At 43.9% G+C, this 23,067-nt stretch overlaps 1 protein-coding gene across 1 annotated transcript in view; it reads left to right on the plus strand.

Moving 5' to 3' along the window:
* The window catches only part of PRKX (protein kinase cAMP-dependent X-linked catalytic subunit), a 199,074-nt gene that overhangs the window by 44,056 nt on the left and 131,951 nt on the right, over positions 1–23,067 (plus strand). The window lies entirely within an intron of this gene.

Consider the following 23,067-nt stretch of genomic DNA (forward strand, 5'->3'; position numbering starts at 1 on the left):
CCCCCATTAGTTTCTATAGGGGATGCAATGCTGACAGATTTATTAAGTTCCAGAATGCGAAACATTCCGAAACCTTGATGCGTGCAGCATGAGCCTTCTGAAGATGGCGTAAGCCACTATAGCCTATGGGCTACACATCACAAATCTGTCTGGAAGAGGGTTCCATAGGAAACATCCCTTGGCAATGGCCGCAGCGTATGCGTGATCCGCAGACCACACATGCGCAGGATCCAAGCACAGGAGTGAAGTGACCGCTGTCTCTGCAGGTGGAACTTCATACATCCAGGCAGTATGATCACATCCTGCAATGCGATCATGGGCGCTAATATGGTGCCCAGATCGCATTGCAAATGCGATCATTACTAAATGGGACACACACACACACACACACACACACAGTTATGGTTATAATTATGAGACCGGCGGTCTCAATTCCAACTGCGGGATCCCGGCAGGAGATTTAACATAGGCGGCGAAATTCCGACGCCTATGTTAATCCCAACGCCGGACCGTTCGCCCTCCTGCCGGTTAAGTACAATACTTATCCCGGGGATGGGGGGTTAGGTTTAGGAACCACCGGGGGGGACTTAAGGTGCTGACACACTAGGCGATGTGGTCACGATCTGATATCATGTCCAATTTCCCTTGAAATTTCCCCGGCACTCCAGGACATTATGTGCAGCAAAAACTGCATGATGTGTCACAAGATCTATCGTGCGTGATCTAAAGATTTGTCGATCTTTAGATCGTGCAGGATAGCAAACAGATGCTTGCACGGATCAGGGATATCTGTGATGCACGTATCTGTCTGTAAAATAATAGAACACAGATGGACGAACGGCAACAATGAGATCCGTCTGTGCTGCTGTTTAAAAAAATGAAGACCTGTGTAAAAAAAAAAAATGGCGTGACCCCCTCCCCCAAAAGAGCAACCAGCCCCCGGGCTTTAGTGACCCAGTGCTGGTTGCGCAAAATATGGCGGACAAACGACGTAGGGGTCCCCCGTATTCTGTGCAACCTGGGCTCTGATCCGGTACTGGTTCTGGAAATACAGGGGGACAAATTAGTAGGGTCCCCTTGTATTATCCAGAACCAGCACCGGACTTTTTCTAGCGGGGGGCTAATGCCACAGCCAGGGGAGCCCTTTCACCGGGCCACCCAGCAGAAGCATTAACCCTGACCTCTAGTCAGCCCAGGCCAGGGATCCCTGGGGAGCTGGGGACCCCCCCCAATAAAGGGGTACCCCTCTCCAGGGCACCCCAGGCACAGGCTGATAGCCCGGGGCTATCCCCAGCACCCCTGGGCGGTGGGTGCCAGGTTGATTGTGTATAGTGTGTGTAAAAAATAGATGAACTAATATTGTCTTCTGCTGTGGAACTACCTCCTCTGCCTCCTCTGCATTCTGGTACTTGGAGAACCACAAGTACCAGCATTCGGATCATTAAAGGCCCCGCTCGTACCTGTAGTTCCACTACAAAAGCAATATTAAAATAAACACAGGACACACACACCGTACAAAGTATAAGTTTATTAAACATGCATGCACTCACATGTGTACACACCTGTACTCATACTCACCTATGTATCCCTATAGCATCGGTCCACTTGTCCAGTAGAGCATCCATAGGGGACCTGTTAAAAAAAACACACTCACCATCTCCTATGCGAAGTTCGGTCCTCTTCGTTCCAAAGTAGGCATTCCAGAAATCACGGAGCCACGAACTAAAGTACCGTTCTTTAGGAACGGTACTTCCCGAATGAGAGCTTAGCGGCGGGATTTCACCATGGAAACCCCGATGCTGAGCGTTCATTGACTGAGATGCGAGCACTCCGCCTCTCAGCCAATGAACGGCTCTCACCATTGAAGTCAATGGTGAGAACCGCAAAGGTAACTCAAGGTTAGGGTTAGGCACCCCCCCGGGCAAGATTAGGGTTAGGAACCCCCCCCAAGAGGGTTAGGGTGCAGGGAGGGGGGGTTAGGTTTATGCATGCATGTGGGGGAGGTTAGGGTTAGGCACTAGGGGGGAGATCAGGGTTAGGCACCCGTAAGGGAGAGTTAGGGGGAGGAGAGGGGAGGGTTAGTATACTTCCCTACCCCAGTCGGGATCTCCTCCATCGGGCATCTGCTGTCGGGATTTCAGCTGCCGGCATTTCAATTCCATTCCGATCCATATATTATATATATATCTATATATACAGGTATATATAATATACACACACAATATGGTACCAACGAGCAGCAGGTACAACAACCTGAAGAGGGAGGACATCCACAGCACCCGAGTGGCTGTACTACAGGGATCGTAAGTCGGTCAGGCAGCACCTCGGCAAGTGTCACAGAAATGGCAGGAGGAAAGTCCGACGTGCCACTTGAACTAAGGGGAGGGTCAGGGGTCAGTGCCACTTGTACTGGGGAGGGTCGGTGGTCAGTATCACTTGTACTGAGGGGAACGGGGGAGTGTGATGGTGGGTGAGTTGATAACGGGCTGGCATGGGAGACTGAAGGTGCTGCGGAGAGGTATGCTAACCACCTGGATCCACCGCTGCTGCTACATGTTCCAGCCGGCTCCTGCACCTCCTGACAAGTCCGGTGCTGAAAACACGGGACCCGCTGCTGAGGACTGAGGACCTGCTGCTGCCGGCGCTAGACATACAGGACCCGGCGCTGATGACAGAGTACCCTACGGAGCTGAAGACAAGGGAGACAGGACCCTGTTGTGCTATAAGGTGAGTGTGACAAAAGTAGGAGGACACTGCCGACCAGTGTACGCCTACTTATCGTTCAGTCGGGGGAACTTTCCCCCTACACTAGAACAATAGTTGGTGAAAATTAAACATGTTATGGCGGGCATTCACTGTCAGGATTTTGGCGGTCGGCATTTCGACCGCCGGCATCCTGACTATATATATATATATATATATATATATATATGCACGCATGCACATGCATACATATGCACATACATACATACCTACATACATACACACACACACACACACACGTCCAATGGTCCGGCACTACTGTCAAAATGTTGACAGTAGTCTAGCGTCTTTATATCAAACCCCGCATACTCACACATTACATATCCACTTGCAAGGTTCCATAAGCTTTAAGGGATAAGATTTAAGTTCGTTCATTTAGTATAAATGCTGTGAAATAAAGATTATTTGGTAACTAAGGTTTTATACATGCTAAGTAAGCCGTGTTTGGTTTTGTACTGATGCGTACTCTTTCAACAGATTTCCGGGATTATCGGTGTGTAGATCGCATCATGCATTCTCAACTTATGGACCGCAGAGACTTCAAGCAACAAAATGTATATTATATGAACAACTGTTAGGTTGTTGCATGGGGCGGGAAACCAGAGACCCTCAGTTGTTGGAGGCTGGGTTGTGTCTATTTGAATCAGCCTGTTAAATGCTCTGTAACAGATACATCCCCCTTGAGGACCAATGGCATCAGCAACAAACTTCTCTATTGTGTTGTCTATTTCTGGGGGGTATAAATATGTGTGCTCCAACACTGGGTCTTAGTCTTCTTGCTGAATGCTGACTGACGAGGGGTTTCTTGCTGATGCCTAACATCTGGACCAGAGAGCGCTGCGTATGTATACTGTACTTGGGTCTGTATAATTCCTTTGCGCCGAATTGTGTATGGATCAATAGCGTGTAACTGACTCTACTTTTACTTGAATAATACTTTGTGCTTTGGAACCACACGTTCCAAGTCTGGAGTCTTTATTTACTGTATCACTGCTTACGCAAAATAGCGTCATCCTTAGAAGGTATAGGCAGGGTTATATAGAGGTTCTAATATAGATTCCTTAAATGTGCGCCGCGGGGAGAGCTGGAGTCCCTGCACTGTGCGCCAGGGGGAGAGCTGGAGTCCCTGCAGTGTGCGCGCGGGGGGAGAGCTGGAGAGCTGAAGTCCCTGCACTGTGCGCCGGGGGTAGCTTGGTCCGTGTAGTGTGCGGAGTCCCTGCAGGGTGCACCTTGTGTCAGAGGACACTGTGATTCCCTGCTGTCCCGGTGTGTAAAAAGTAGGCGGACACTAGCCAGTGCCCGCCTACTTATCGTTCAGTTGGGGGGAAGTTTCCCCCTACACTAGAACGATAGTTGGGGAAAATCAAACATGTTTGATATTCCCCAACTGGCTGGAACACCCGTTTTTTGGCGTTTTTCAGCGTGTGGGAGCAATCGGCTGACAATCGTTTGCTCCCACACACTAGACGATTATCATTCCAACCAGGGCCGCCATCAGGGGGGGTCTGCCAGGACTGGAGTCCCGGGCCCGGACCCTGGCTGAACGGGGCTGGGGCCCGGCCACTGCTACTGCCCGCCACCAGTCGAGTCGCTCCGCCCGCTCCACCTAAAGGACACTTGCTGGCCCCTGCTACTGTATATTTAATAAAGTGTGTTTAGCCGCGGCGCACGTGACATCATGATGTCACGCGCTACTGGAGGGCGAGGTTGGAGAAGCTGCGGATCAAGAGGAGCAGCATCTCTGCCAGGGAGGAAGCGGAGAAGAAGCCGGAGCAGGGAACTCGGAGCCTTCTTAAAGGAAATAAGGTAAGTGGGTAAAAGCTGTGCACAGCAGGGAGATGGCAGATGGATTTAATAATAATAAACAGGATGGGGGGTAGTGGTTTGGAAAAAAGAGCTGGGCAGGGCGCAGACTGGATTTAACAAACGGGGAGACTGGACTTAATAAACGGGGGAGGGGGGGGAAGGAAGTGGGGAATGAGCGGGGCAGATCATGGCACATATTGGATTTAATAAACAGGGCCGGGGGGAGCGAAGTGGGGAAAAAGCTTAATAATTTTTGCCCAAAACATTTGACAATTTTTTGTTTTATTTTTATTGATAAGGTGGGGGAGGGGGGCCCAGTACTGACAAAATAGGCAGTACCGGGCCCCACAATTTCTGATGGCAGCCCTGATTCCAACCATCCAACTAGTTGGCTGGTTGGAATGATATCATTCTGATGTGTGGGGGCCTTAAGTGTGTAGTTGTGTGTTAAATGTGTCTGGTTTTACAAATTCATGTTAAGTGTGTCTGTTTCTTTCTATGCAGATAAGCATGCCTCATTCCACTATATTTAAGTATGCATGTTTGTGATCAACTAAATCTAATTAAAGTATGTATCAAAGATGGACAATATAATGCAGATTTCAGCATAGTTCAAGGAGCCAAGAAAGATGTGCTTTTTAGTTAATTGGAATTATTTTCAAATGTTCAGAAAGTGCTATCAGAAAAGAGATAGTTTGTAGACCTGCACTTGCAGGTTTCATGTGTAGAAAGGGAATGCAGTTACTGTAATATGCCTAGAGCCGGAGTGCCAGCTCTCGAAATCCCGGCGCCATAACCCCTAGTGACCAACGCCGTAATCCAGACAGTAGTGGAGATGCCGACGTCGGAATCCCGACAGTCGGCATCCCAATCGTAAGTATAGCGGGCAAGTTAGGTCTTAGCCACAGGGAGGGTTAGGGTTAGATTGCAGGAACAGAAGGTTACCATATTTTCCGCACCGCTTTCGGGATACTGCGCAACGGGATACCGCTGTCGGAATATTGATAGCTGGCATATCGTATGCCGGCATTTTCATACCCAACCCGTAGCAAGACATATCTCTTTAGAGTTTATGAAGCCTTTCCTGGGGCTCAATTCAATTAGCCTCGAAGGGGGCAAGTTACCATTGCAATGACTTAGAAACACCAGCAACGGCACCGCAATTCACCCCCTCACGTCTGATCTCACCACGGACTCATACATTTTTATACACAGACCCTATGGTACCGTAAGTGTGGCTTACAGTACACTTACGGCGCAAGGACATTCAGGCCTAGGGCCGTATTCAATTAGATGCGAAAAGTCGGAATCAGCGAAAAATTATCATGGATTACGTCATTTCGCCAGACGGAAAGTTTCCTCCGTATTCAATTCCAAAAGGTTTTTGCGTACGTGAAAATGCAATGTAATAGGCAAAAAAGATTTGCCTCTGAATAGCAGGCGGAAAAAGTGCAGAATTGCGGTTTTGGGGTGCAAAGGTGGGGAAACCACTAGGCAACCTTGGGACAGCCAAAAAATCTCCCCAAAAAAGTGAGGAATACCCTAAAAAAATACTTTGAAAATGAGGGCGAAAAATTACAAACTCAGGGTACAAGCTTTTAAAATAGCGAAATAGACTTTTGGGGGTCTGCAAGTATGGGTGAGGTGTTTTTTGATTGCAGGTGCTTGCTTCAGGTGGGTTTTACACTTCACTTTAGTGATTATACAATATGCTAACACCCATTTTCAAGTTCCCCAAATTTGACAGGATTACTTATTTTCCTCCCAAAATACAGCAACATGCTATTCTTCACCACTTGTGCAAAGATGCTAATTAGAAGCAATTGACAGCACTTAAGTACACCAGATAGCTTAAGTAGGGCTATTTGGGGACTTTTATATTGGTCCCCAATGTTAGTGCATCTTTTGGGGGTTGTCAGGCTGATTTCCTTATTTTGACAACACTTTCCGCCTGTTTAAGTTTCGCCGTGTTACGTTTTCGCATGTTGTGGAATTGAATATGGCGAATAGCGAGGGCGCACATGAAAAGTTTTCGCGACCAAAACATGCGATGTAGAGGAAAAGTCCGGCATGCAGAAAAGTATTGCGGCTGCGAAACTAATTGGATTAAGCCCTTAGTGCAGGGGTGGCCAGACTTTTGGACTCTAATCAACTTATAAAGCTGAAAACAAATTTTGCTCTACCAAGTATGTACATTTGTTTGTGCCGTAGATGTGAGCCAAAAAAGGGGGTAATGTGTGCAAAAGGGGTATAACCTCACAGCAAAGGGCATGGGGACTGTCCTGCTGAAATCACACATTGGCTTCTACAGGGAAAATAAGCTCACACATTGTCCCTCACAGAAAAAAACAAACACAATGTCACCCCACAGGAGAAAAAAACAAAACATTGTTCCTCACATAAAGCAGCAGCTACATAATTTTATGAAAAAAGAGCTTGATAAATAGGCCCCTTAGTGTGGTCCTGGCCATTTTTTTCTATATATTGAGCATGGATACAGCTTTTACCTTCTTCCCAGTAGATGTGTGGCAGGCAGCATATGACACAGATATACAGAGAGACCATTTACTAAAGCTGAGACGCTAAATCCTCGAAAAATCTGCGACGTCTGCCAGTTGAGCTGGTTAGAACGTTGTTACATTTTACACAGACTCCAGCACTGAGGACACATTCATAAATCACTTCTCATCTTCTGCAAGAGTAACCCCGACTCTGCCACTGCCTGCAAAACTTTCTGTGGTCTACTACTCATCATATCTAGTTATTATACGGGTAAACCATCACTGGGATACTTACAGGCAACCAGAGTGACGATCAGAGACCCATACCTTACCAGATCCCAGCTCTCTTGCACCTGCGCAATTGGGACTGTTACATGTGACCGCCTCAGCCAATAAAAATCAGCCTGATTCCTTTTGGCTATTGCTGTCAGTGACTGCCGACCGAGACAGCTGCGGCTTCAGTTCAGCATAGCAGTCAATTAGAATCACACCAATTTTTATTGGCTGCTGTTTAACTGATGCTGGTCGTGCCAGTGTGATCGACTCGTTGAGTGTCTGCGGTCGACCAGTCGATTTATGATCTGCACTTTGGCCACCGCTGCCTTAGTATGTTGCAGAAGTGAGGGTTATTTAAGCCATAACTTTGTGTGGTTTGGTGCACTCTTTTGGGTTTGTATTGAAGAGTGTAAGAGGAAAAGTTTGCACAAACCTTATTTTGCTTATTTGGAACATTTAGTGGTTCCATGAAAAATGGAATTTCATGAATTTTATGAACAATGTTATATATGGAAGGCAGAAGAGTGTTCCTCCAAAAATGGGTAACATGGCCATAACTAGCGGTGTGCAGGGCTTTGTGGGCAACAGTGTCACTGCCCCATGGCCATGTCTTCTGGCTAGCAGGGAGCCTGGAATGACACCTTACAGCCAGAAACGCTGCAGCAGTGCTGCCCGTGGCGTCCTTTTGACAGGTAGGCACCCTGCTGTGTATACAGCTGCATAGAACGCCTTCTAGACACTTGTCACACTTCCTGGTGCTGACTGTGCTAAGCGTTAGGTGCCGTTGTGGGGAGTCAGGAGTAAATGATAGTATAGGTAAAGGTAGGAGAAGCACGTGAGGGAAGAGGGCACTGCTTGTGAGAGCTTACATTCTAAAGGGCAGGGGTGGCACAGATGGGGTAGATAGTGAGGAAGGAGCATGGAGCAGTGGGTTAGGATGAGAGCTGGAAAGCTTTGATGAAGAAGAAACTCTTGAGAGCTCGAAGATTAGTTGAAAGTCTGAGAGAGGGGGAGAGAATTCCAAAGGTGGGGAGCAGCACGGGCAAAATCTTGGAGACGTTAGTGGGAGGAAGTAATCTGTTGGAAAGAAAGGTGGCTTGCATTTGTGGAGAGAAGTGGGCGGGCGTGTGAAGGGATATAAGGTCAGAGATATAAATGGGAGTGGATTGGGTGAGGGCTTTGTAAGTGAGTGTGAAAAGTTTTTGAATTGGGTTCTAAAGGGGAAGGCGAGCCAGTGTAGGAGAAAGTTGTAGAATGTTTGGAGAGGAAGATGAATCGAGCAGCAGCATTGAGGACAGATTGGAGTGGAATGAGATTGGGGGATTGGGGACAGGGAGGTCAGAAAGTAAGAGGTTACAGAGTCCAATCTGGAGATTACTGGTGAGTGGATGAGTCTTAAGGGGTATACACACTAGACGATGTGCTGAAAGATATTGTGTGTACTCACTGAACGATATCATTAGTGATATTGTTCAGTGACGTCAACCTGCCACATCCCTGAACAGGCACTTTCTGATGATATCGTCAGATTGGCCTGTATGTTTGCATGACAGCAAACATCGTTAATGACCCACGGGAGTGCGCATCGTTGGTCGTTTAAGGCATACACACTGGACAATATGAACCATATATTGTTGAACGATATCGTTATTGTTCATATCGTTCACTTTTATCATCTAGTGTGTATGCCCACTTAGTTGTCTACGGGGTGAGAGAGGATCTGATCCTGGAGATATTTCTGATATGGAGACAGCAGGACTGGCGGGATGTCCTGATGTATGGAGTCAATTTTAGATGTGAAGTGGGTGGCAAAGTGAATACACACCACTATTATGCTCTGATATCCGAAAACCAAAGAGATAATCGTATTTGTGTATTTATTTATTTTTTTTAACTGTGAAATATATTATCAATGTACTTATGGTAAATAAAAACTGTAATGTTTTGTTTTTGATTTAAAGAAGACTTGATATTTGAATGTCACTTAAGTTTAAGAATATGCCATATTGATAGCTAGATGTAACATATGGAGTTCTGCACAGTTCAGTGCTTACTTCTGACTAAGTATTCTTGATTATTATTTTTCTCCTCCTCCACATTTTAGGATCTGTGAAACATCCAAGGTCTAATAGGCTTGGCTTGCACAATAAAGGGGAAAGTGATAAGTTGTGGTGGGAGGAAGATATTTTCATAATTCTGAAAAGGTCAACAGCTGTCTAAAATTGTCCCACAATACAAATGATCTGTCATCTGAAACATGATTTCAAATATCTATCTATCTATCTATCTATCTATCTATCTATCTATCTATCTATCTATCTATCTATCTTCATTCCACAGGTTCTCAAACTCGGTCCTCAGGACCCCAAACAGTGCATGATTTCCAGCTCTCCTGACAGAATCACAATTTAAATAATTAGCTTCACCTGTGGATCTTTTAGAATGTGTCAGTGAGTAATGAGTACACCTGTGTACCTGCTGGGTGACCTGCAAAACATGGACTGTGTGGGGGTTCCTGAGGACCAAGTTTGAAAACCACTAATCTATCTTATCACAAAAGACAAAGAGGGGTATTCAATATGAAACGTAAACTTCGCCGTCTATGCGTGTCGAAGTTTTTGCCGGTGAAAAAGTATCGCGCGCACCCCCGATTATACCCGTATTCAATATGAAATCGTCGAAAACGGCTAAAACTTCGCTGATTTTGGGGGAAATCACCCTAACACCCCCAAAAAGATGCTCTGACATGGGGGAATCGCTCTGGATACCCCCCATTAGCCTTGCTGAAGGTTTTTGGAGTCTTTAAACGGGCTCGATAGCTGCTATTTTGGGAAGGTGGTGAAGAATAGTATTTTTTTTTTGCAGAAAATAAGTAGTCCCAGCAAATTTGGGGTACTTTAAAATGGGGGTGAGCATATTTAAAAGTTGGTAAAGTTAAGTTTAAAAAAAACTTGAAAAATCCACCTGCCCCAAACACCTGCAATGACAAAAACACCTGGGGCATACTTGGGGACCCCCCTAGATTGTATTTCGCTAGCTTTTAACTTTGTACCCCCAATTTCTTTTTTTTTTGCCCCCAATATGAAAGTACTTTTTTGGGGGTCTTCTGAGGTACTTTTTAAAAAATTTTTTACACAGTTTACCTTTTGGGGGACTGCCAGAAGGTTGCAGGGTGGTTTCTGAAATGTTGCACCCCAAAACCCCAATTCTGCACTTTTTTCCGCCACCCATTCCTTGGTGATACTTTTTTGCAGGGTCGAATGCAATATACTTTTTGCACCGGCGAAAAGTTTTCAAATTTGAATACGGTGTAAAAGTAAAAGCGACGAAAATGACATCATCCGAGTGAAAACATCGCAGAAACTGAGTTTTCGCTCCATATTGAATACCCCTAAAAATGTGCATTGCCAAGTCTAAAAGTTGTTAGTCTAGCTCTGTGGTGTGTAGTTCAAGTTAAGATGCATTCTTTTGAGGTTTTTTTTCTGTATTTATTTTTCATTGATTTATGATATTTGTGAACAACACTGTGATTGGTAAAAAGACTGGACCTCATATCACATTGGGCAATTAAGATTCCAGATGCTTCAGTACCACTTAGGACAGTTGATCTTTGATTTGCCCTCAGTTTTGAAGAGGACATAAATAGCTATAACTAATCAGAGCAGTCTCCAGAATGCTACATTGCAGTGCCAGGCCCATGCTGCAGAGCAGCAGATCACAGGGTAAATGGCGACGACCATTTTTCCGGTGATTTGCGCATACACAATAGACATATCCCTGTGACTAAGGTGCGGGTGCCATTTTCATGGAGACCCGCACATGCCCAGTAGATTCTGGCATCAAGTCAGAATCCACTGCACTGTCACTTAAAACGCCCATGCACAATATTGTAGTGGTGAGTGTGGGCTACTCTGTCTCTTCATTTTCACAGGACAGTGCCCATTTTTTTAAACCTATAATAATTGAATAACGTTCATTTTTGTAATGCTTGTAAAATTACTTAACCTATAACAGTTTTTACCTTACATGGAACCTAGGGCCTGATTCAGATTTGAGAAACTGTGTAACTGGGTACTTGGACATACCATGTAGCAATGCAAGGGGTGCAAATACATACCTTTTTTATGCATGTGGGGGTAAATACTGTCTGCTTCTGCATGTAGCCCACAAATGCTGGACAGCTTTATTTTTACATTCCAATTTAGATTTCACAATATTGTAATAAATGTGATCGGCGCTCACTCCTCTTATAGAGGAAATGTGAGGAAACAAGGGTGCTGCAGATCCCAAAATTAGACTTCCCAAGGTCTAACAATAATAATCTGAAAATAGGAATGACATATGTATGAACCCCCACCTTTTTGACACGTGTGGGTTCATACATATGTCATTCCTATTTTTAATTTAGATTTCAGTTTGGATACACCCCTCCCAAATCTAAATCTGCCCCACCTGCATTGCTATATGGTTTTACCAAAATGCACAGTTACTTGCTCTTTCTTAAGCTTGGGTACACATTAGACGACCTGTGTACCCAGCCAACGGCAGATGCGACGGACGACATATCGTATGGACGTTTGACACCACACGATGTTGTGAATGACCACATGATATGTCATTCATCAGCCTCAACCACAAGAAAGGGTTCGCTCATGGAATTGACAGATTGAGCAGCATGTATTTGCGACATGTCAATGCGATGAATGACTTCGCAGCAGTGTGCATAGCCCGACATAGCGCATACACACTTGCTGATGTGGACGATATGTCATGCCGATCTTCCGGATCGGGCAACATATCATCTAATGTGTACCCACCTTTATTCTTTTCCCAAATCTGAATCATGCCCCTACATAGATTCATAGGGTGGATTTTATGGCCTGATCAAATTTCAGATCGCATGATTTTCCCTGTCTTTGACTCATGATTATGGGAGCCCTTGATTTTCCCGAGAATCTGATGTATATAACAGTGGCAGATTTTACCTAGGAGTTGCAGGGCTGCAGAGCCCCTAGTAAAATCTGCCACTCCTAGTGAGCCAGTGAGTCCGTGTCCTGGCTTCACTGGCAGTGGCTTCTAATTGGAAGTGCTACTTGTCAATCACACACAGGATAGCCATCCCAGGGGGAGGTGTTCTCTCCCTCTAGGACTGCCAGTCCAGGCTGCGATTAATAGATCTTCCAGTGGAAACCACTACTTTTTTATTATAATTTTTTTACTAAATATTTATTACTGTTTGTTGCAATTAATACTCCTCTTCTCAGATGACTCAAATATAGTAACATTTAATAATTGTTTCAAAACTTATGGCTAATGTAGGTTAACCATAGAAAACTATAGGGAATCATTAGTATGTGGGCTGCATGGGTTGCCAGCTTTTGATTAGATTCTGGCTATGATATAAAAAGTCACTGATGATCTTCCCTCAAACTGACATTGAAATGCGAAAGTACAGATGGGTCCACATACATCTAGCCTCCTGGTGCGTTAAACAGCCTTTGTAGTCGCGCCATACCGTGGCATGACTCAGTAGCGATGAGCGTCTCTTTGTATCTTTTTATCTTCAAATGCGTCTTATTCACACAACGATGCGAATAGATAGCACAAGCAGCTTCTGCTGATTAAAATGATGTGCAGCATGCCTATGTTCTGTGTGCGTCAGCAGGTGTATCTGCATTCTAAACACTACGTTACAGTGTTACAGCCGCTGCATATACACCTGCACTCGCTCAGTGAACATAAGCATGATGCATATCATTTGAATCTACAGAAGCTGCTTGTGCTATATATTTGTAGCGTTGTGCGAATAAGACGCATTTGAAGGTAAAAAGACGCAGGAAAAGATCCTCGGCATTACCGAGTCACACTGAGCTCCCGCATTGTGTGGTGCGACTTGTAGCGCATAGAGGTTAGTTGCATGTAGGCACACCTGTACACACGGATACATTATCACAATTAATTATAGAAGGCTGTTTACAGATTGTAATAAAGGGTATCAAAAACATACACCATTCTATACCGATTACATGTTGTCCACGGAGTGTTAAAGTGTGACATACAAAGACAATACAATGTTTGTAGGACTGTGTCATTTTATGTGTATTGTTCTCAACCCACAAATAGCTTCAGCTCAGTAAGGATCTCGGCCCTTAGCATTCAATCTTTTGTCATTGTAGGAGTGGTTTTCTGATATTGTTTCTCTTTAATTTTGGCCTCAGTTAAACAGTTAAAGCACTTTTATAGAACATTAGAGGGTTCTAAAAAGACACAGGGCAGAAGGCTGTCTCCCTCCTTGATAGTGCTGAAGTGGGATTATAGCTGGGCCTGCCGATTGAAGGGGGTGTGACCAAATTCCGGGAGGTGTGGCCACGCCCCTTCAGGAAAAAAAAATACTAGAAGACAGCTCCTGAGGGGCCCGGTGAGCTGTGGTGGAGGAGGAATTACGCTTTCTACAGGGGGTGACCTTCCTCCTCATCCACAGTTTGCTGGGCTCCCCTCCTGGGCCCCTCAGACATTCCAAGGCCCAGGTAATCTGTACACGCTCACCCACCTGTTGGTGCCACTGGTTATGGCAACATTTGGACTGGTCATAGAACAGTGAAGATTCACTGCAACTAGATTGTAAGGTCTAAGGTGGATGACATTGAGCTTAAACCAATGGTCTCCAACCCGTAGCTCACGTCCGTAATTTGCGTAGCTTGCCTAGCTGCAATACTGCTGAGTCAGCTAGGAGGAACTGACCTCTGAAAGGCCGTGGCTGGAGTTGATTGACCTAGGGTAGCATAATACATGACAGACACCATCTAGACATCACAGGAGTTGACTGCATTTAGGGCAAGTGACTCCCACCCAGCCCTGCAGAAAAATCACACAGCAGCTTTGCCTATATATTTTTCTCGAGTAGCTCGCATCCCAATTAAGGTTGGTGACCACTGGCTTAAACCCTACCACTTGGGTAGCAGAGTAAAAAGTATAGCTTAGCAGCCAATATTGCACATTGATATGACTGACTGGCTGGACAAAAAATATCTGGATATCCTCACAAGGACTTTTGAGAGCTGGTGGTACCTTTGTGGTTGCCAAGTGATAATGAAATAATGCTCTCCTTGGTTTTGAACCCTTTCATCCTCCAGCCTGCACATTCTACAGGACATGTTTTATCTAATGCCTAAGTGCCTACTGTACTATAGTGTATTTGTATGATAACTGAAATGTATTTATTTTGTTTAATGATATAAAGAATATTAATAAAACCTACCCTGGTGCCCCCATGGAGGTCTCAGAGGTTTGAGACTACCGCTCTTCATTTCTTTATGCAGCAGCAGATACCGCAAAAGACCCTAGAATTTTGCGAACACTGCAAACACACAAACACTGACACATATATACACACATTGACAAATATACGCATACACCATGACACATATACACACACACAAAGCCTATACAGAGACACACACTAACACACACAGAAAGCCTATACAGAGACACTTACACACACACACACGCACAATGCCTATACAGAGACATTTACACAGAGACACTTACACACACACACACACACACACACAGCCTATACAGAGATACTTACACACAAAAAGCTTATACAGAGACACTTACACACACACACACACACACACACACACACACACACACACACACACACACACACACACACACACACACACACACACAGCCTATACAGAGACACTTACACACAAAAAGCTTATACAGAGACTCTTACACACACAAAGCTTATATAGAGACACTTACACACACACACAGAGCTTATACAGAGACATTTACACACACACACAGCCTACACAGAGACACTTACACACACACACATCCTATACAGAGACACTTACACACACATACAGAAAGCCTATACAGAGACACTTACACACAAAAAGCTTATACAGAGACATTTACACACGCGCACACACACACAGCCTATACAGAGACACTTACACACACACACAGCCTATACAGAGACACTTACACACACACACACACACACACACACACACAGAAAACCTATACAGAGACACTTACACACAAAAAGCTTATACAGAGACACTTACACACACACACACACACACATACACACACAAAGCCTATACAGAGACATTTACACACACAAAGCCTATACAGAGACACTTACACACACAGCTTATACAGAGACACTTACACACACAGAGCTTATACAGAGACACTTACACACACAAATGCAGCCAGCAGCCCCCCCACATAACAAATGAACACCGCCCTCCCCTCCAGCGGCAGATTAGTCATCCAATACAGGCCCCTCCCAGCGGCAGTTTATCCATTAGCCTCGTTCCCCCCTTCCCCCAAGAACTTACCTGCAGTGAGCGCGGGCAGCGGAGTTGGAGAGCGCCAGGGAGTGAAGAATCACTCCTCACCCGGCGCAGACGGCAGCTCTAGTCCAGGACTCCAGCAGGTCAGGAGGAGGATAGAGCTGGTAGGAAGGCTCATTACGAGGGGCTGCGAGCCTCCACTGCAGCTCCCCCTACAGGCAGCCAAGCCAACAGCAGGCTAGCAGGCACACTTGCCTGCTCGTTAAAAAACAGACTGTGGACACAATGGTGGTGTGGGGGAGGGCATGCTGGTACGATGCCCTGGCCGGTGGCGCCCCCCTCTGCAGGGCTTGCCATGGCGCCAAGGGCACGTGCCCCGCTCACCCTGCCCTAGTTACGGCACGGGTTGCAGGTAGAGTAGGCTCATCCTGTCATATTCCCATTTTCAACTGACCACGAAATAATTTCCATTGTGACCGTTAGCCCCTGCTCACAAGAGTTGGATTTCACCTCTGAAAGTTGGCATAATCTAACATACTATTGACTAAAGAAAAAGTTAAGCTGCATACACACAACGATTTTTTGAACGATTATCATTAAACTATATCATTTAACGACAATCGTTTTAAAAAATCGTTCACTTTCTGAGTCAAACGATGAACATTTATCATTCATGCGCAGTCACATTTGTAGTTTGTAGTTCAGTCAGACTTGTCAACTCAACGATTTTCATTAAGGGAATATGCAAAAATAGTTTGTAGTTCTAAAACATCGTTCATTACACTTTAAAAAATCTGACAGATAATCTGACAGAAAATCGTTCCTAAAATCGTTGGTAACAAAATCGTTGTGTGTGTATGCAGCTTTAGTAATGGGTTGTCCGTAGCAGCGCTCTGCTCAACCTGCTCATGTTGTGATAGGTAGCAGCTGAGTACTTGAGTGGTCAAGTCTCACATAGGTATTTAGATAAAAAGGGGTTTGTACTCAGCGCTGCACCTGTGTGGTCTTTGGTATAATGCAAATAAACACATTGAGCTGTTTATGGGTATGATTGATGTAGCCTAATTTATTCAATTGTAGACACAGTGCTCCTGTTTAAATATGATAATGAGGAGTGTTCATTCTGTTTGATGGAATGGAACCGAGTTGCGAGTTGCTTGGGAGATAAGTAGTCTCCTTTAGGATGCCTCTTTCCGTAGTATACCTTGTATCTATGTGACCCTAATATACCTCTGGTATGATAACTGACTGCCTGCTAGGATGTGAGATTACCCTTTTAGGGGGTCTCTGTCCGTATGCTGTGTATTTGTGTACGTCTCCTTATGGCAGTGGGCAAGGCATGAAAGCAATGGTGCACTTGTAAGGATGAGCAGTGGCGGCGTCCCGCTCTGCTTGCTTACCGGTAAGTGTGGCAGGTGTTCTTAGCCAGCTTCTGGCAGTCCAATGCTGAATGTACATGGAATCCGCTTCTCCCTTATCGGTGTCTTTGCAGATAGGCCCACTTTAATTGTCGATTTCATGGCTTCAATGCAAGGAACAGAAAAGGCCATGTCTATTTGTTAGCCATAATGTTAGTAGCTGCAGTTACAAACTACATTGAATGACACCAGACTCTCTCTGCCATGTGAACATTGTTGACATTCAGCACTTCAACACCTCCAGCTCTGGGGAATAGCACTTAAAATTACAGTCTAGTTGCCACCTGGCTCCCAATTCAGATGAAACAGCTAAGCTAGAATTGTATATGGTTGCCAACACTAGGCCGCCTCTTTAAGATGATTTTTTTTTTACTATGTAACTGGATAGTGTAGGAAATTAGAGTATGTTATCTGTGCTGGAGATGTATGTAACATGTACTGGTTTATCATAATACACTGCTGGTAAGAAATGTAATACTGACTTGCAGGACTCTACTGTATTCCTTTTTTGTTTGTTTTATGTAAGTGCACCCCATTTACAATGTACATCTTCTATGCTTTATTTTTGCTGCTGTTGGAATGAAGATAAAATCATGTAATTACTTATTTGCTGACCCTATCTGTTTTAGTATAGTAACCATTTAAGGTCACATGGTTTAGAATGCTATTCAAGAGGTATTATACTAAATGTCCTCCTTATGGGAGCCCATTTCATCTTGGGCAATATTATCTGGTCTTATTTTTCATACCAGTGTTAAAGTTGTACTGTATGCAATAATTATCAATTCTTTCCAAGTTACTGCAACTAACAAATAATGTAAAGAACAGAAGCAGAACTTTGTGTCCCAATGTGAATGGGTTTTGTGAGTTATGTACTATATTCTTCACCTCTATATGGAAACTGTAGACTGGCAGTACAGGAAATCCTGCCCTAATGCTAGCCACTGTGAACCAGTTCTGTCATCAAATTGATAGACAACTATATTAGAACAAATTGGTCACACACCGGTAGAAGCACATACAGTATATAGACCTATAGAATTACCAGATCCCAGTAATATTCCTGTTTTCTCTTTTTCTGTGCAACAGCCAATCAATGTTTTACCATAGCCTCTGAGTTCAGCCCAGTACAGTGCATCTGGAAAGTATTCACAGCGCTTCACTTTTTCCACATTTTGTTATGTTACAGCCTTATTCCAAAATGGAATAAATTCATTTTTTCCTCAAAATTCTACATGCAATACCCCATAATGACAATGTGTAAAAAGTTTTTTGTTTTTTTTTAGATTTTTGCAAATTTAATAATAGTAAAAAAAAACCAAAAAAAAAAAAACTAAGAAATCACATGTACATAAGTATTCACAGCCTTTGCCATGAAGCTCAAAATTGAGCTCAGGTGCATTCTGTTTCCACTGATCATCCTTCAGATGTTCCTACAGCTTAATTGGAGTCTACCTGTGGTAAATTCAGTTGTTTGGACATGATTTTGAAAGGCATACACCTTTCTATATAAGGTCCCACACTTGACAGTGTATGTCAGAGCACAAACCAAGCATGAAGTCCAAGGTATTGTCTGTAGACGTCCGAGACAGGATTGTCTCTAGAGGCACAAATCTGGGGAAGGGTACAGAAAAATATCTGCTGCTTTGAAGGTCCCAATGAGCACAGTGGCCTCCATCATCTGTAAATGGAAGAAGTTCGGAACCACCAGGACTCTTCCTAGAGTCGGCCGACCGTCTAAATTGAGCGATAGGGGAGAAGGGCCCTAGTCAGGGAGGTGACCAAGAACCCGATGGTCACTCTGTCAGAGCTACAGCATTCCTCTGTGGAGAGAGGAGAACCTTCCAGAAGGACAACCATTGCTGCAGTAATCCACCAATCAGGCCTGTATGGTAGAGTGGCCAGACGGAAGCCACTCCTTAGTAAAAAGCACATGGCAGCCCACCTGGAGTTTGCCAAAATGCACCTGAAGGACTCTCAGACCATGAGAAACAAAATTCTCTGGTCTGGTGAGACAAAGAATGAACTCTTTGGCATGAATGCCAGGCGTTATGTTTGGAGGAAACGAGGCACCACTCATCATCAGGCCAATACCATCCCTACAGTGAAGCTAGGTGGTGGCAGCATCATGCTGTGGGGATGTTTTTCAGCGGCAGTAACTGGGAGACTAGTCAGGATAGAGGGAAAGATGAATGCAGCAATGTATAGAGACATCCTGGATGAAAACCTGCTCCAGAGCGCTCTTGACTTCAAACTGTGTCGACTGTTCATCTTTCAGCAGGATAACGACCCTAAGCACACAGCAAAGATATCAATGGATTGGCTTCAGGACAACTCTGTGAATGTCCTTGAGCGGCCCAGTCAGAGCCCAGACTTGAATCCGATTGAACATCTCTGGAGAGATCTGAAAATGCCTGTGCACCGATGCTTCCCATCCAACCTGATGAAGCTTGAGAGGTGCTGCAAAGAGGAATGGGCGAAACTGCCCAAAGATAGGTGTGCCAAGCTTGTGGCGTCATATTCAAAAAGACTTGAGACTGTAATTGCTGCCAAAGGTACATCAACAAAGTATTGAGCAAAGGCTGTGAATACTTATGTACATGTGATTTCTTAGGTGTTTTTTTTTTTTTTTTTTTATTAAACTTGCAAAAATCTCAAAAAAACTTTTTTACACATTGTATTTATGGGGTATTGTGTGTAGAATTTTGAGGACAAAAATTAATTTATTCCATTTTGGAATAATGCTGTAACATAACAAAATGTGGAAAAGTGAAGCGCTGTGAATACTTTCCGGATACACTGTATATTAGTACAGGCTGCACCCACCTGATAACAGCCCTGGTCATTTGTAAAAGAAAATATGAATTTGCGCAAATTGCCACTATATTATTAGCTTGATTATTGTGTGCTACATAAAATGTTCGTTTTTGGGTGTAAGTTCTCTTTTGTTAACATCAGTCAGAACTGCACCTTTTGAGGGTAATATATCAGCATACGTGTGCCATCTATCACTTTGTTTAATGCTATGCATGCGCACCTGTGATTTAAGTTTTTTTTTTTATATATTTTTATATCTGGAACGAAGTTCATTTGTATACTTGTTTTACCTGTTGGTTTGAACATCTATACTATACATTTTATAACCTTCATCACTCACATTGAAACTACAGTACATGGCCAAAAGTATTTGGACAAGTGGACATCATATTTGCTTGTTGAACATCTCCCTCTGTGTTTTTACATCCATTCAGCCACAAGAGCGTTGGTGAGATTGGGAACAGGGGTTGGGTGATCGGGCCTGGCTCGCAGTCTTTGTTCCAGTACATACCAAATGGGAGGTTGAGGAGGTGGCTCTTTGGCGCTTATCACCTGATAATGATGGTGTGCAAAAACATGAAATCTATATAAAAGAATGTGTATTTTAGCATAAATTTCTGATATGCATCAAGTTAATAACACATTTATTACAAGGTACCGTAAAATACATAGTATTTAAAAAGACATAAAAAAAACTGCTGGATGTTATTGTGCAAAATCCCCTATGGGTATCTCACTAAAGAGTTCTCAACATTAATGGTGGTTGCGGTGGGCTAGCTTGAACAGCAAGTGGTTCCCGGGCACATAGTACGGCACCATCACAACACAGTTCGTGAGGAGCCCAATTCGGGGTTCAATGAACCAAAACGTAATCCAGGTCCAGGCATACAGTCCACATAAGACTCTCTTGCTGGCCATACTCGAGTACGACCAGCATAAGATCAGATCATCTTACGATTTTCCTTGAACTCCCTTGCAGTCCTGGCCGCATGATTGACACACGATGTACATACGATCTCTTGATACGATTGATTTGCAGTTTAGGAGGGAAGGTCATTGAAAGAACGCACACTTCTTCAAAATTCCACTGAAATGACGCCGGTTGGACACACGATGCATCGCATGCACAAATACACAGCACGATCTGCATACGATTACGATAGATAATATGGGCTGCACATCTGATCATACGATACGTTTTAAGAGTGGCAGGAGTTCGCATCGGATCGTATCCTACCTAAATATTACACAATTTCCACACGATTCATTGTACGACGCGTCTAAAATCGGCCAATCTGCTCGAAATCGCACTAGTGTATGGCCAGCATATGTGTGCGGTTTTGGCCCCCCTGCACCGCACACCCTGCACCCATTATAGATACACCCCTGCAGGAAGCCAATCAAAACCCCAGAACAGAGACATTCCCCTTCCCTTCCAATTCATTACACTGCAGCTGAGTAGCTGCACGCACATACAGAGACAGACCTCTTACAATTCATTACACTGCAGCTGAGTAGCTGCACGCACATACAGAGACAGACCTCTTACAATTAATTACACTGCAGCTGAGTAGCTGCAAGTACAAAGAAAGCATCCAGACTGTAGTAACTGCCAGGACCATCAGGCAATGTGGCTGCAGAGGGTCCCGTTTGCCTAGCAACCGTCAGGACCATCGACCATTGCGGCTGGCATGATACGATGTCCTGCTCGCTTAGCAATGACCGGGACCTGCCGCACATGTGAGCCGCTGCGGCAGCTCCTAACAAATCACAGAGCCTCTGATATTAGCCTGCCAGTATGCTGTTGGACTGTAGGAGGAAACTAGGGGGGGAGATGTTAGAAACCTTCTAAACAGAAAAAGTGAAGAAATTTGGCCCTAGCAACCAATGAGAGTCTACCTATCATTTTATAGAATGTATTAAATTAATGATAGCTAGAAACTGATTGCTATGGAAAATTTCTTCACTTATTCTCATTAAAATCTTTGATAGATCTCCTGATTTAGCACTCAGTGGAAATCCACAGACACATGGGGAGAACACAGATGGTGAGAGGCACCATGCTGCCTAATCACTATATTTGATGCCCACCAACTTGGTCAACAAATCCAGTATACATTATATCTACTAACATATAAAACCATTTACAAGATTGCACTAACCTATATATTTATACTTGTTTCAAAATATGTCCCATGAGGAACCCTATGCTCTTCCCAAGTGCCTGTTACACTCATTCATCACCGCTTACAATTTTTTTTTCAAGCTGCACCCAATCTTTAGGCAAATCATTTTAACTGTGTTGCTCATTACATTTTTAGTACATGGCATAATTTATCATCTTATTGTGTTTTAAAACTGAAGCACAGACAGGAAAGACCTTTTATTGTGTGCTTGGTTTGTTAACTTGATTTGTTGCAGGTACGTACTATATACATCATAACGTACTGTGGCGGTTTTAGTATAGTTACTACACTCCGACAGGATAATATTATTACAATATAACTTTTTCATGTTTTGTTGCGTTTTTTTTAATATATATATATATATACTTTTTTTCTTACATCAATGTTTATCGATAAATGGTAGGGTACACAAGGTACACTTGTATGAATTTCCTAAAGACAAATTAGCAAGTGATGAAATAAATAGGCCCTGGAAACGGCGCTGCAGACTGGGTATTCCAATTTTAGATGAAATTCTCAGTGGAGTTACAGGAGGATTGCAATTATTTCAGTGACATAATTTACAACATAATTCTGTGTTCCTTTAACCCTTCTTAACAGTGTGTTCTCATTTCAGAGAGACTGTGGACAGGTACCCTTAAGACATTAATTGAAGTGTTGCCATATCTTTAACAATGTTCAGCTAATTCCATCATTAACATTTACAGATTAGGTATTTCTACCTTTTGATAGTTATCCATTTGTTTTCAAAATTTAGGTATCCCTTGCATGCTTGCTTGTGAAGGTGGCGCTCTACATACTCGGGTGGCAATACCTCCCATCAGGAGACAGACTTCCAAAGTAGACAGACTGACAGTAATTTTCAAAAATCAAGGGTTGGGTAGTGTCCAGGCAGCACCTGTGAGGCTCATGTGCAGCATAGTGTACTATGTATTTTTATATAATTGCTTTTTACAGATGTCCTTTGGTACTCTATTGCATA

Source organism: Taudactylus pleione, unplaced genomic scaffold (genome assembly GCF_031769625.1).
Source record: "Taudactylus pleione unplaced genomic scaffold, aTauple2 ptg000026l, whole genome shotgun sequence".
NCBI classification, from domain to species: Eukaryota; Metazoa; Chordata; class Amphibia; order Anura; family Myobatrachidae; genus Taudactylus; species Taudactylus pleione.